Genomic DNA, 10,368 nt, shown 5'->3' with positions numbered 1-10,368 from the left:
TTGCTGCAGTTATGTATGCCCATTCTGTCCATTCTGGAATGGAGACAATGTAAGAATCTAGTGCTTGTGGATGAAGAGCTCTCTCAGAAACCACAGACAAGCCTGTTTGCTCCACAGCTTCTTCCTCCCCTTGGATACCCTCACAGCAGTGACTGCAGTTCCCTCAGAGCAATCTTGCCCCAGACACTGTGCATTGCCACAGCTGGTAGGTTCCAGAATGATGGCCAGCCAAGGCATCTCCTGGTGCTCCCTTTGTACCAGCAGCTCTCTTAGTGCAGTGCTCCTTTAGCACTCTGGTTCCCATTCTGTATTTTAGAAGTCTGAAATTGCAACCAGTTTTGCTTGTGTAGTTGTTGCTGTTGTGGAACTGAGGCCCAATACTCTGCTGTCCTTGGCTAAGGCATCAGACTTCCCTGTATGAATAACTACTTGGGAAAGGTAATAGAGAGAAACCCAGAATCCACAGAAATGAAGAGGCTGATTTCTATACCTGGAGAAGCATAATGTTAACAGCACAGGTGCAAGTAGCGTGTGGAAATGCTCATTTCTCTGATGGAAACAATTGGAATTTAATTTAAAAATAGGGTTAGGGTCTGGTGAAAAGTGTCCCTGTCCATGGCAGGGGGGGTTGGAGCTAGATGATTTTTAAGTCCCTTTCAATCCAAAACACTGTGGAGTTGTGACTGTGGTTATCCTTCCTGAGTAGAGCCTTACTAAAGCTGAGCCACCAACATCTGCTGATCCCCTCTCCTGCACTAAATCATCTCCTTGTAGGAGGTTATTGGGTTACTTGAGCATTATTTTCTCTTCATAAATCACAGAATATTCTTAGCTGGAAAGAACCCACAAGGATCACCAATCCACCTCTTCAGTGACTGGTCCATACAGGGATTGAACCCAAAACCTTAGCATTATTAGCACTATGCTCTCACCAACTGAGCTAAAAGCTTTGCTAATTACACCCAATTACCTTTGTGCCTTCTTGTGTTTGGAAATGTTTTTCAGGTTATTTTGGAATTGTGACTTGATCATGTGATGTTACCTAATGGTCACGTTTGTCTAATTGTGTGCATCTTAAAGTGCAAGTTAACAATCTTTTTTTTTTTTTAAATAGCTCAAACACTATACGTTTAGCAGGCATACTGGTCAGTGTCTGAGACTCATAAGCAATGCTACACCACAGATATCAGGATTGTGTTAGACAAAAACTCCCACAAGATGGAGCTGCACTACACCAGTTCATGCTGCCTTCCTCTGGGCTGTCGGTCTCTGCGTGTGTGTCGGTGTGTCTGTGTCTGTGAGTGTGTGTGTGTGTGTGTCTGTATGTCTTTGTCTGTGTGTGTGTGTGTGTCTGTCTGTGTGTGTGAATGTGTGTGTGTGTGTGTCTGTGTGTCTGTGTGTGTGAGTGTGTGTGTGTGTATCTGCCTGTGTGTGTGTGTGTGTGTGTGTGTATGTCTGTGTCTGTGTCTGTGTGTGTGTGTGTGAATGTGTGTGTGAATGTGTGTGTGTGTCTGTGTGTGTCTGTCTGTCTGTCTGTGTTCGTGATCCTCTCCACAGACAATTCCCCATGCCTATTTGTGGTGTCTGATATAAGCATACAGCATATTCTGCACGGACTCTCTGGTCAGTGTGGCACTGCTCCCATTTGCTGCTGGCATCTGCAGTCCAGAGTATTTGTGGGATGTTGTTGCATCCCAGTGCACAGCAGTTGTGGATGATAAACATGGTTTGTCAGAGGGAAAAAGAAGGTCACAGCATCTGCTTTTTTTTTTCCTGGAGAAATCATCAGATCTTACTTCAGACCTGCCACTCCATGGCAGACCAGAGCTTGAACCAAAGCTTAAGCGTAGAGAAATTTGGTGCAAGTGGGCAATTCCTGGTCAGTACCCTCACCCCTGCAGAATTCTCCTGAGTCCCTGCTGCTGGGCAGAGGAGTCCAATGGAGTCAGCAGCATGTGGGTGAGATTTGACTGTACTGATCTCAGAGCCTTTCCTTCCTGAACTAACATTTTCCATTCTGAAATAATCACCTCCCTATACATAGAAAACTCCTCCAAATCAAAAGCCATGTGTTCTTTAGGAAGGGATAATTCTCAAATTGTTTTCCTTTCACCAGAATCAGCATGTCCTTTGCTATCAGGCTGGTACCTGTTTGGGAACACTGCTGACCAAAGGCATGTGTCACCCCATGCAAAAATAACCTGGATTTCCCCTGCAGCCCCTGCGGCCCCTGCCCCCAGCCGCGGATTCCAGGGCTGTGTCTGTAATCACAATCCACAGCATTTCGGAAACCACCCCCCTATCTTGCTTCCTCCCAGCTGATTTTCAGGGGAACAGAAGGAGACTTGTTTGCTACCAGGGAGGAAGTCCAGGCCTTAGCAAGCAGCTTTCTAAGAGGCACCGGTGAGAGCAGTGTGCTTCAGACAGCGTTCACTCGCACAACTGCTGCCAAATGAGGTCACCCTGCTGCAAACGTGGATGAGGAGATTCCAGAGGAGAAGGGAAGAAGCCAGTACAGGAAGTAGAGCAGTCAGTAGCACAGGGCTCAGCTCAGTCAACTCACCCTCTGGAAATGCTGATTTCAGTTTTGTCTTGGCTCACAGGTGAACATCTATTAGATGGTTTCCTTCTCATCATTATCTCATTCCCTTTTCTCATGCAACCATTCCTTGGTTTGACACAGTTCAGCCATCTCTTTGGGAAGGGTTTCATGGGGCAGGCAGCACGCAGGTTCAGAGGGCAGCTCAGACACCAGAACTGGATGACACTGTCCATGTCCTTTGGGAATCATAAAGCTCACAGAAGCTCTGGGACAGACTCTGCCTCTTGAGAAAGGTCACAGACTTGTAGAATTGGAGAATACCAGGTTGGAAGTGATCTCAGAGGTCATGTGGTGCAAGTTTTCTGGGCAAAAGCATGGTCCATATGAGCTGGCCCAGCACCCTTATTAGCCAAGATGTACAACTTTGATGGCTGGGAATCTGTTATGTATTTTTCATGGCTATTCTAGTGACTAATTCTTCTTTCCACCGAACTACTGCTCTTTCCTTTCAGTTTGTATCACTTCAGTTCCATGTTATTACTCCTGTTACTCCTTTATTTGCTAGATTGAAACATTATTATTATTGAAACAATTTAAAATTTTCATTCTTAGAGATCCTTAGAAATCATTACTTTTTAAAATCCTACTAAAGGTCTTCACATGGAACTTTGTTCCTTGGATCCCAACTCATTCTTATGACTCTTCTCTGGCCGTTTTGAGTCATCTGCAGTCTTTATAAATATTGAATATTAAGTCTGCGTTCCTAAAGCTGCAGTAACAGAATTTCCTTGTTGTTCTGTGTTCTTCAGTTTAGCCAGTTTATATTTCCTTGAAGATCATTAGTCAAGATACTAAAAACATTGTCAGAAATTATTATTATTATTATTATTATTATTATTATTATTATTATTATTATCATCATCAACAACAACAACAACAACAACAACAATAATTATTCCTTGTTAGAAAGTTTATCTGCTTAATAGGAAGAACATACTGTACAGATAGACTGAGAAAAACAGTCTATATGGTTTGGTTTTCAGGGACCTGTAGGCTGAATATGAATCAGGTGAGAGCATATTGTAAAAATAAAACAACATCATATGAGATAGTATAAACAGGAATATAACTTACAGGATGCATGAACTAACATTTCTGGCTCTCCTTTGCTGTGATCAGGCCCAAAGCCACAGACTGTGTCCAGTACTACCCAGTGCACTCCAGAGAATGTAGAAAGATTTGCAAACGTCCAGAGGAGCCAATTAGAGGTTCAGAAAATGCAATGTGGAAAGAGCAAATGCTCTGGGCAATTTAGCTTAGAGAAGAGTGAAAAGATATGATGACCACCTTGATTTTTAAAGGACAGTTGCAAAGAGAACAATTACTTCCAGTGCCCATGTAAAAGAAATAACATTTAAATAATAGCAAAGAAAATTTAGCACTGAATAGATTGACTGGCAGGTTTATGAAATCTTCATTATGGGTGGACTGTTAGAACTAACTGATGCACATCTGGGAAGTATGGCAGGTGCTCCTTGTTCAGCTGAAGTCTCTTTGAGGTGAGAGAACGAATCATCTGACAGCCCTAGATCTTTCTTCTTCTGTTTAAAACCTGCCTCTACTATGTTGTTTGGAAAATACCTGCCAGAGCTTCACCAAATTTCCAAGTGTGTAAACATTTTCAGCAACAAATCAAATTCTACCCCCTCTACCTTAAAAGCATCTATCACATGCAGCCCAGGGAGAGGACCTTACATTCAGGGCTTCAAGAACAGCCCCTATGGCACAGAAATATGTGAGAACAGCAGCTCTGTGTCCATCCAGACAAGCAGGGAATGCAGAACTCTTCCACTGTGAGGTTCAAAGATCTCTAGTTGGGTTAAATCCATAAGCAGCTCACAGGAGCATTTCCTCTTGTCCTGGCTGTGAATACAGAGCACGGCTGAGGTACCAGCTCCATTTGTAGGTGAAATGATCCTGCAGCTCTTTATCCATGTATTTAATGGATTCTCTTTCATGGATTTCAAGGGAATTCTAAATGGCAGAGGCAAACTTGGGATCTCACATGATCTTGCTTTCCCTCCAGCCCCAGCCATGTATGTTCCTAGCAGGTGCCTTATTTTATTTTTAACCTCCATTCTGCATGGAGGAAGCCTTTCCTGGCTGCAAACATCCGGGAATCAGAGCCTAAGCACTAAGAAGGATTTCCTGTTTGGGGCTTGGAGCCAGACTTCTGCCCTGCACAAGCAGAAGCTTCCGAGCAGCGAGCTGAGTCTTGCCATGCCATGGGCCAGAGGTCTCCTGTCTGCTTTGGGAGCAAGTTGCCATCTAGCAGGAAGGTGCCAAACTGTCCAATCACTTCCCAGCTGCTAGGGATGAGGATGGGAACACACAAGCCCAGTCTGGGTAGGGATGTACCTAACTCTGGGTTCAGGTGTGGTGTGGTAGAACAGCATCATGAGGGGTAGTGTCATGGCATCCCATCATGTTTGCCTGCAGCTCTTGGAGCATGCAGAGAGTGTGTTTTCTGTGCTCATCTCAGCTGAGCTTGGACTCAGTTTGCCATCTTTTATCACCTCCTACATTATTTCAGTTTTGGGAGTTCACCAAAGCACTGATTAAATATGACTAGCAGTAATGGTGTGCCCTGCGTAGGTGAATAGCATACTTCTGCTCTTGCCTCTGTGCCACAGTTGCCCTCACAAAGCACTGCTCAGCTTAACCTCTTTCTACCAGTCCACATATGCACGTGAGAAGGACTGTGGAAGGCCTCTCTGAATGTCCAAGCACACATTATGGGTCTGTTCTCCCCTCCCTTGCAAAGTTTCTCCCAGAATGTCTAGTAAACTAGAATTTACTAGGAGACAAAAGGAATCCACTAATTTCTATCCTTGAGTATAGAGAGCACTTGACAACTACTTGCAAGTCTGAGCAGAGGGTTCTTTGATGATCTGGGGTAATGCCATGGGGCTGAGGACTAACACAATCATTGGTACTGAAGGAAGGACTGAAGGCATTGACCTAGGAAAATGCAGATTGCTTGCAGAGTATAAAGGATTCAAAGCATATTTTAAAGGGAAATGTTAATTTGAAAACATGGCAGTAATGTGATAAACCCTGTGCTCTTCAACATCTTCATAAATTACTTGGATGCAGGAATGGAAGAGATACCAAGCAAGTTTGTTGTTGATATGAAACTGGGAGGAGCTGTTGACTCCCTTGAATGCAGGGAGGCCTTGCAGAAAGACCTGGACAAATTAGAGGACAGGAAAATCACCAACCAGATGAAGTTCAACAAGGGAAAGTGCCAGGTTTTGCACCTGGGACGAGGCATCCTCGATGTACATACAGACTGGGAAATGAGATGCTGGAAAGCAGAGCCATGGAAGGAGACCTGGGGGTCCTGGTCAGCAGAAAGCTGAACATGAGCCAGCATTGCCCTGGCAGCCTGGAGGGTCAGCCCTGTCCTGGGGGCACCAGGCACAGCGTGGGAAGGGATTGTCCCACCCTGCTCTGCACTGGCGTGGCCTCACCTTGAATATTATGTACACTTTTGGTCACTGCAATATAAGAAAGATATTAAACAATTAAAGAACCTCCAAAGGAGGGCAAGAGATGGTGAAGGGCCTTGGGGGAAGCCACGTGATGAGCAGCTAAGGGCACTTGGTCTGTTCAGCTGGAGAAGAGACCTCAAAGCTGTCTACAACTTCCTCATGAGGGGAGGAGGAGGAGGGGCAGACACTGATCTCTGTGGTGACAGTGACAGGACTCAAGGGAATGGCCTGAAGTTGTGTCAGGAAAAGGAAAAGGTCCTTCAGCCAGAGGATGGTTGGGCACTGGAACCCAGGGCAGTGGTCATAGCACCAAGCCTAACAGAGGCTTCAAGGAGCGTTTGGATAATACTCTCAGGCACACAGTGTAACTCTTGGGGATGGTGCTGTGCAAGCCCAGCAGTTGGTCTTGATGATCCTTGTGGATGTTTTCCAACTCAGCATATTCTGTGATTCTGTGATTTTGATAAATTATGCCAGAATAGCCCATTAGACACCTTGATAAGAGGCTTTTTTGGAGCCAGGATCAACTTTTCGGTTGAGCAGACTGTCTGAACTGCAGTGCTATAGTAACACATGAGAAATTTTTTACTCAACTGAAGAAGATATTAATATAAATCTAAAATGTGGAAGACTGGCAAAAAACCCCAAACAAACAGCAAATTAGGAGTTTTATGCTTGAGGAAATGCACAGTCTTTTCAAGGTCCGTTTTGGAGCTCATCTATTTCAATTTTTTTCAGTAAAGATCTCAGAAAAAAAAAGTACATGGATAAGGTAGCTCAGTGACAAAAGTCAAGAGGCAATGTGAGTATAGAGGGTGACTGGGACATAATAAAAACAAAAAGCTATTATTAAGGAATGGCATAACAGAAATTGAATTAAATTCATCAATTCATAGTAGAAAGTCCTGTGGTTAACAGGAGAATCGAAAATTGCATAATCCAGCCCCTTATGTGAAGAGAATCAAGAATATCAGATCAGATCAGCCTTGGAAACTTCACTACTCTGTGAGTAGCTTTTTCCAGTGCTACACTACTCTCCCAGTGAAAAAAAACATTCTCTAATCTTCACTCTGAATCTCTCAAGGTGTAAGTGTGGTCATTGTTATTGTGCTACTGTGTCTGCATTTGGTTCCATCATCTTTGTAACCTGTTCTTGAGGTAGCAGCAGGATGCTGCTAAACAGCCCTACTGCTTAAGCATCACCAGACCAAGAGAGCCCAGCTTCTTCAGAGTCTTGTTATAAATTGATCAGATGTCCCAGACCACTACCTACCCCCTACAGTTTTGCAATATCCCTTATGAAGAGGGAGACACAAAAATGTATAGAGGATTCCAGACGTGGCTTCACTATATCCCAGTTCAAGGGGGATGATTATTTCCCTTGATCTGCTGCTGACCATCCTCCTGCTGCAGTGCAGGAAGTTGTTTGCCTGATTTACAATGAGAGTATCCTATTGACTCTTTATTTCATATTCATCTCTACCCTCATATTCCTTTCAGCAAGACTGTGACTTAGCCACATGGTTCCCAACCTGTAAGCAATTTGGGATTTATTCTGACTCCAACTTTGTTTTTCTCCTTATTTAACTTCATGAGGTTTCTGCTAATTCCTTTCTCTGAGAGACACCTCTTTGGACTAAAATGCCAGATATCAGTGACGCCCTGCTAATGTCATCTCCAGACTTGTACTCCATGTTATCACAGAGTATCAACAAAGACGCTGAGCAATACTGGCTCCTAAATCAATGCTTGGTGTAGTTTGTTGGCTGCCAGGCACCAACCCTGTATTGTGTCATTGATCACTACCCTTACAGCCCAGAAGTGCAACCAGTCTTCAGCCCACCTAATGCTCTGTTCACTTAGACCATATGTCCTCAGGTTGTAAACTAAAATTCAGTGGGAGCAGCTGTCAATGCTGTCAAGGCACTTTGCATCTACTGCTTTCCCTTCATCCATATAGCCCATCATTTTGTCAGAGAAGCTAATTGGGCTGCTCAGGCATGATCTGTGCTTACTAAATATATGCTGACTATTCCTGATCACCTCTTTGTTCTCCATATGGTTAGAAATGGATTCTGAGACAATGCAGTCCATGAGTTTTCCAGGTGTGGTGATGACTTGAAAAACTGGTAATTTTCTGAGTTCCTTATTTCCTTTCTTAAAGGTGAGTGTAATATTTGAATAATACAATCACAGCACGAGATGTTGGAAGGAACACTTAAGGGTCACCTACTCCAATCCCCTTGCAATGAGCAGGGACATCTTTTACTGCATCAGGTGACTCAGAGCCCCATCCAACCTGACCTTCAGTGTTTCCCCACCGTCACCATAAACATTTCTTCCTTATACCTAGTCTGAATCTACTGTTTTTTTTTTTTAAAACCATCATCTCCTGTCATTACAGGCCCTGCTAGAAATTCTGTCCCCATATTTGTCGTAATCCCCCTTTAAGTTCTGGAAGGGGCTCTAGGATCTCCCCAGAGCCCATTCTGTCCAGGCTGAACAACCCCAACTCTTTCAGCATGTCCTCACAGGAGAGGTGCTCCAGATGTCCGATCATTTTTGGAGCTCTTCTCTGAATCAATCCAACAGGTCTGTGTCTTTCCTGTACTGAGGACTCTAGAGCTGGGAGCAGGACTCCAGGTAGGGTCTTTCCAGAGCGGAGTAGAGGGGAAGAATTATTGCCCTGGTCCTCCTGGCCACGCTATTGCTAACAGAAGCCAGGTGCACTTAGCCTTCTTGCCCACCTGGGCACATGCTGTCTCATGTTTAGCCACTGTCAACCAGCAACCCCAGGTCCTTTTCCAGCTTTCCAGCCACTCTGTTCCCAGCCTGAAGTGGTGCCTGAGGTTGTGGTGATTCAAGTCCAGGACCCAGAGCTTGGCCTTGTTGAATGTCATACATTAGCTGATCAGCCCATCAATCCAGCCTGTCCACATCCCTCTGCAGAGCCTTCCTATGCTCCAACAGATCAACGATCCTGCCCAACATGGCTGAACCCATCAGCCTTCTCCTCGTCCCTTGTTACCATGTTGCCAGTCATATTTATCAGCAGGGCACACTGTCTTCGAGATTTCTTTTCTGCTGATACACCTGTAGAAACTCTTCTTATAATTCTTTGCACTGCTTGCCAAGGTCAGCTCCAGTTGTGTGTTAGCCTTCCTCACAATTTCTCTACACAGCTGGGCAAGGTCCCTATACTCCTCTTGGGATACCTGTTCCTGTTTCCACTGCCTGTGGGCTTCCATCTTGCTCTTTAGTTTGACCAGCAGATCCTGACTCAGCTGTGCCAGTCTCTCACCTTCCTTGCCTGATTTCTTACACATGGGGATTGAGAGCTGTTGTACTCTACACGAAATGTCATTAAAGGTCTATCAGAGAAATAAGAGACATGATAGCTAAGTCAAGGCTGAAGTTGTCGAAACTGGAACAGGCACAAGATTGTAAGGACCATCTGACCATCTCAGAGCACACTGAGCCATGGCCTTTAGCAGATGATCTTAGCAACGAACTCCAGTCTACAGCAGTTTCTCCTCTAAGAAATCAAAGAAGGTCCAGCAGTGGTTACTGGCCCTAGAGGCTGCATGGCTCCAACAGACACGTCTAAGACCTATCTGGAGCAGGGAAAAGCTGCCTGAGTGGCCAAGCCGAGCTGAGGAGCCAGTTGCTGGTGGAGATGCTTGGACATCAGTCTTGATTTTTTTCCCTGCATAGACTGGTGGAGCCCCAGTCCCTTGTAGCACAGGCACATTGGATGAGCATCTTCCAGTCTGGACCTTAGGAGCCCTGATGTTAGTCAAGGTGTTGGCAGGTCACAGGTACTTGAGCTCTGGGATATGTGCTGAAGAAGCAACTGCGGTAGAGAGGAAAGAATGGCCTGTGATCACGTCCCCACATACCCTCAGCGTCTCCCACAGCCTCATTTCATCCCCTGCCCAGCCCTCTCCCTGCCCGGTCTCGTCCCACTCCTGCCCCTGCTAACCTCTTCCCATTTTCTCGGCGCCCACCGCTTCCTTCCATCTTTCTGTACCCCAGGTCCAGCCCTTTCTCCTTCTCCGAGCAGATCCTGCTCCCCGACCCCTCGATGCCCGGCCACGCCGGCCCTCCGCCCGCAGCCCCGCTCGCGCGCCCGGGGCCGCCTCGAGGCCGCGATCCGCCGGCGCGCTCCGGTGCGGGGCGGGGAGGGGAGGGGGGCGGCGGAGCGAGCGGGGGGCTGAGGGCGGCGCTGGGTCGGGTTTCAGCCGGAGCCTCCGCGCCGAGCCAGCTCCGAGC

The sequence above is a fragment of the Sturnus vulgaris genome, chromosome 2 (genome assembly GCF_052056855.1).
Source record: "Sturnus vulgaris isolate bStuVul1 chromosome 2, bStuVul1.hap1, whole genome shotgun sequence".
NCBI classification, from domain to species: Eukaryota; Metazoa; Chordata; class Aves; order Passeriformes; family Sturnidae; genus Sturnus; species Sturnus vulgaris.
Note: the sequence above shows the minus strand (reverse complement) of the source record.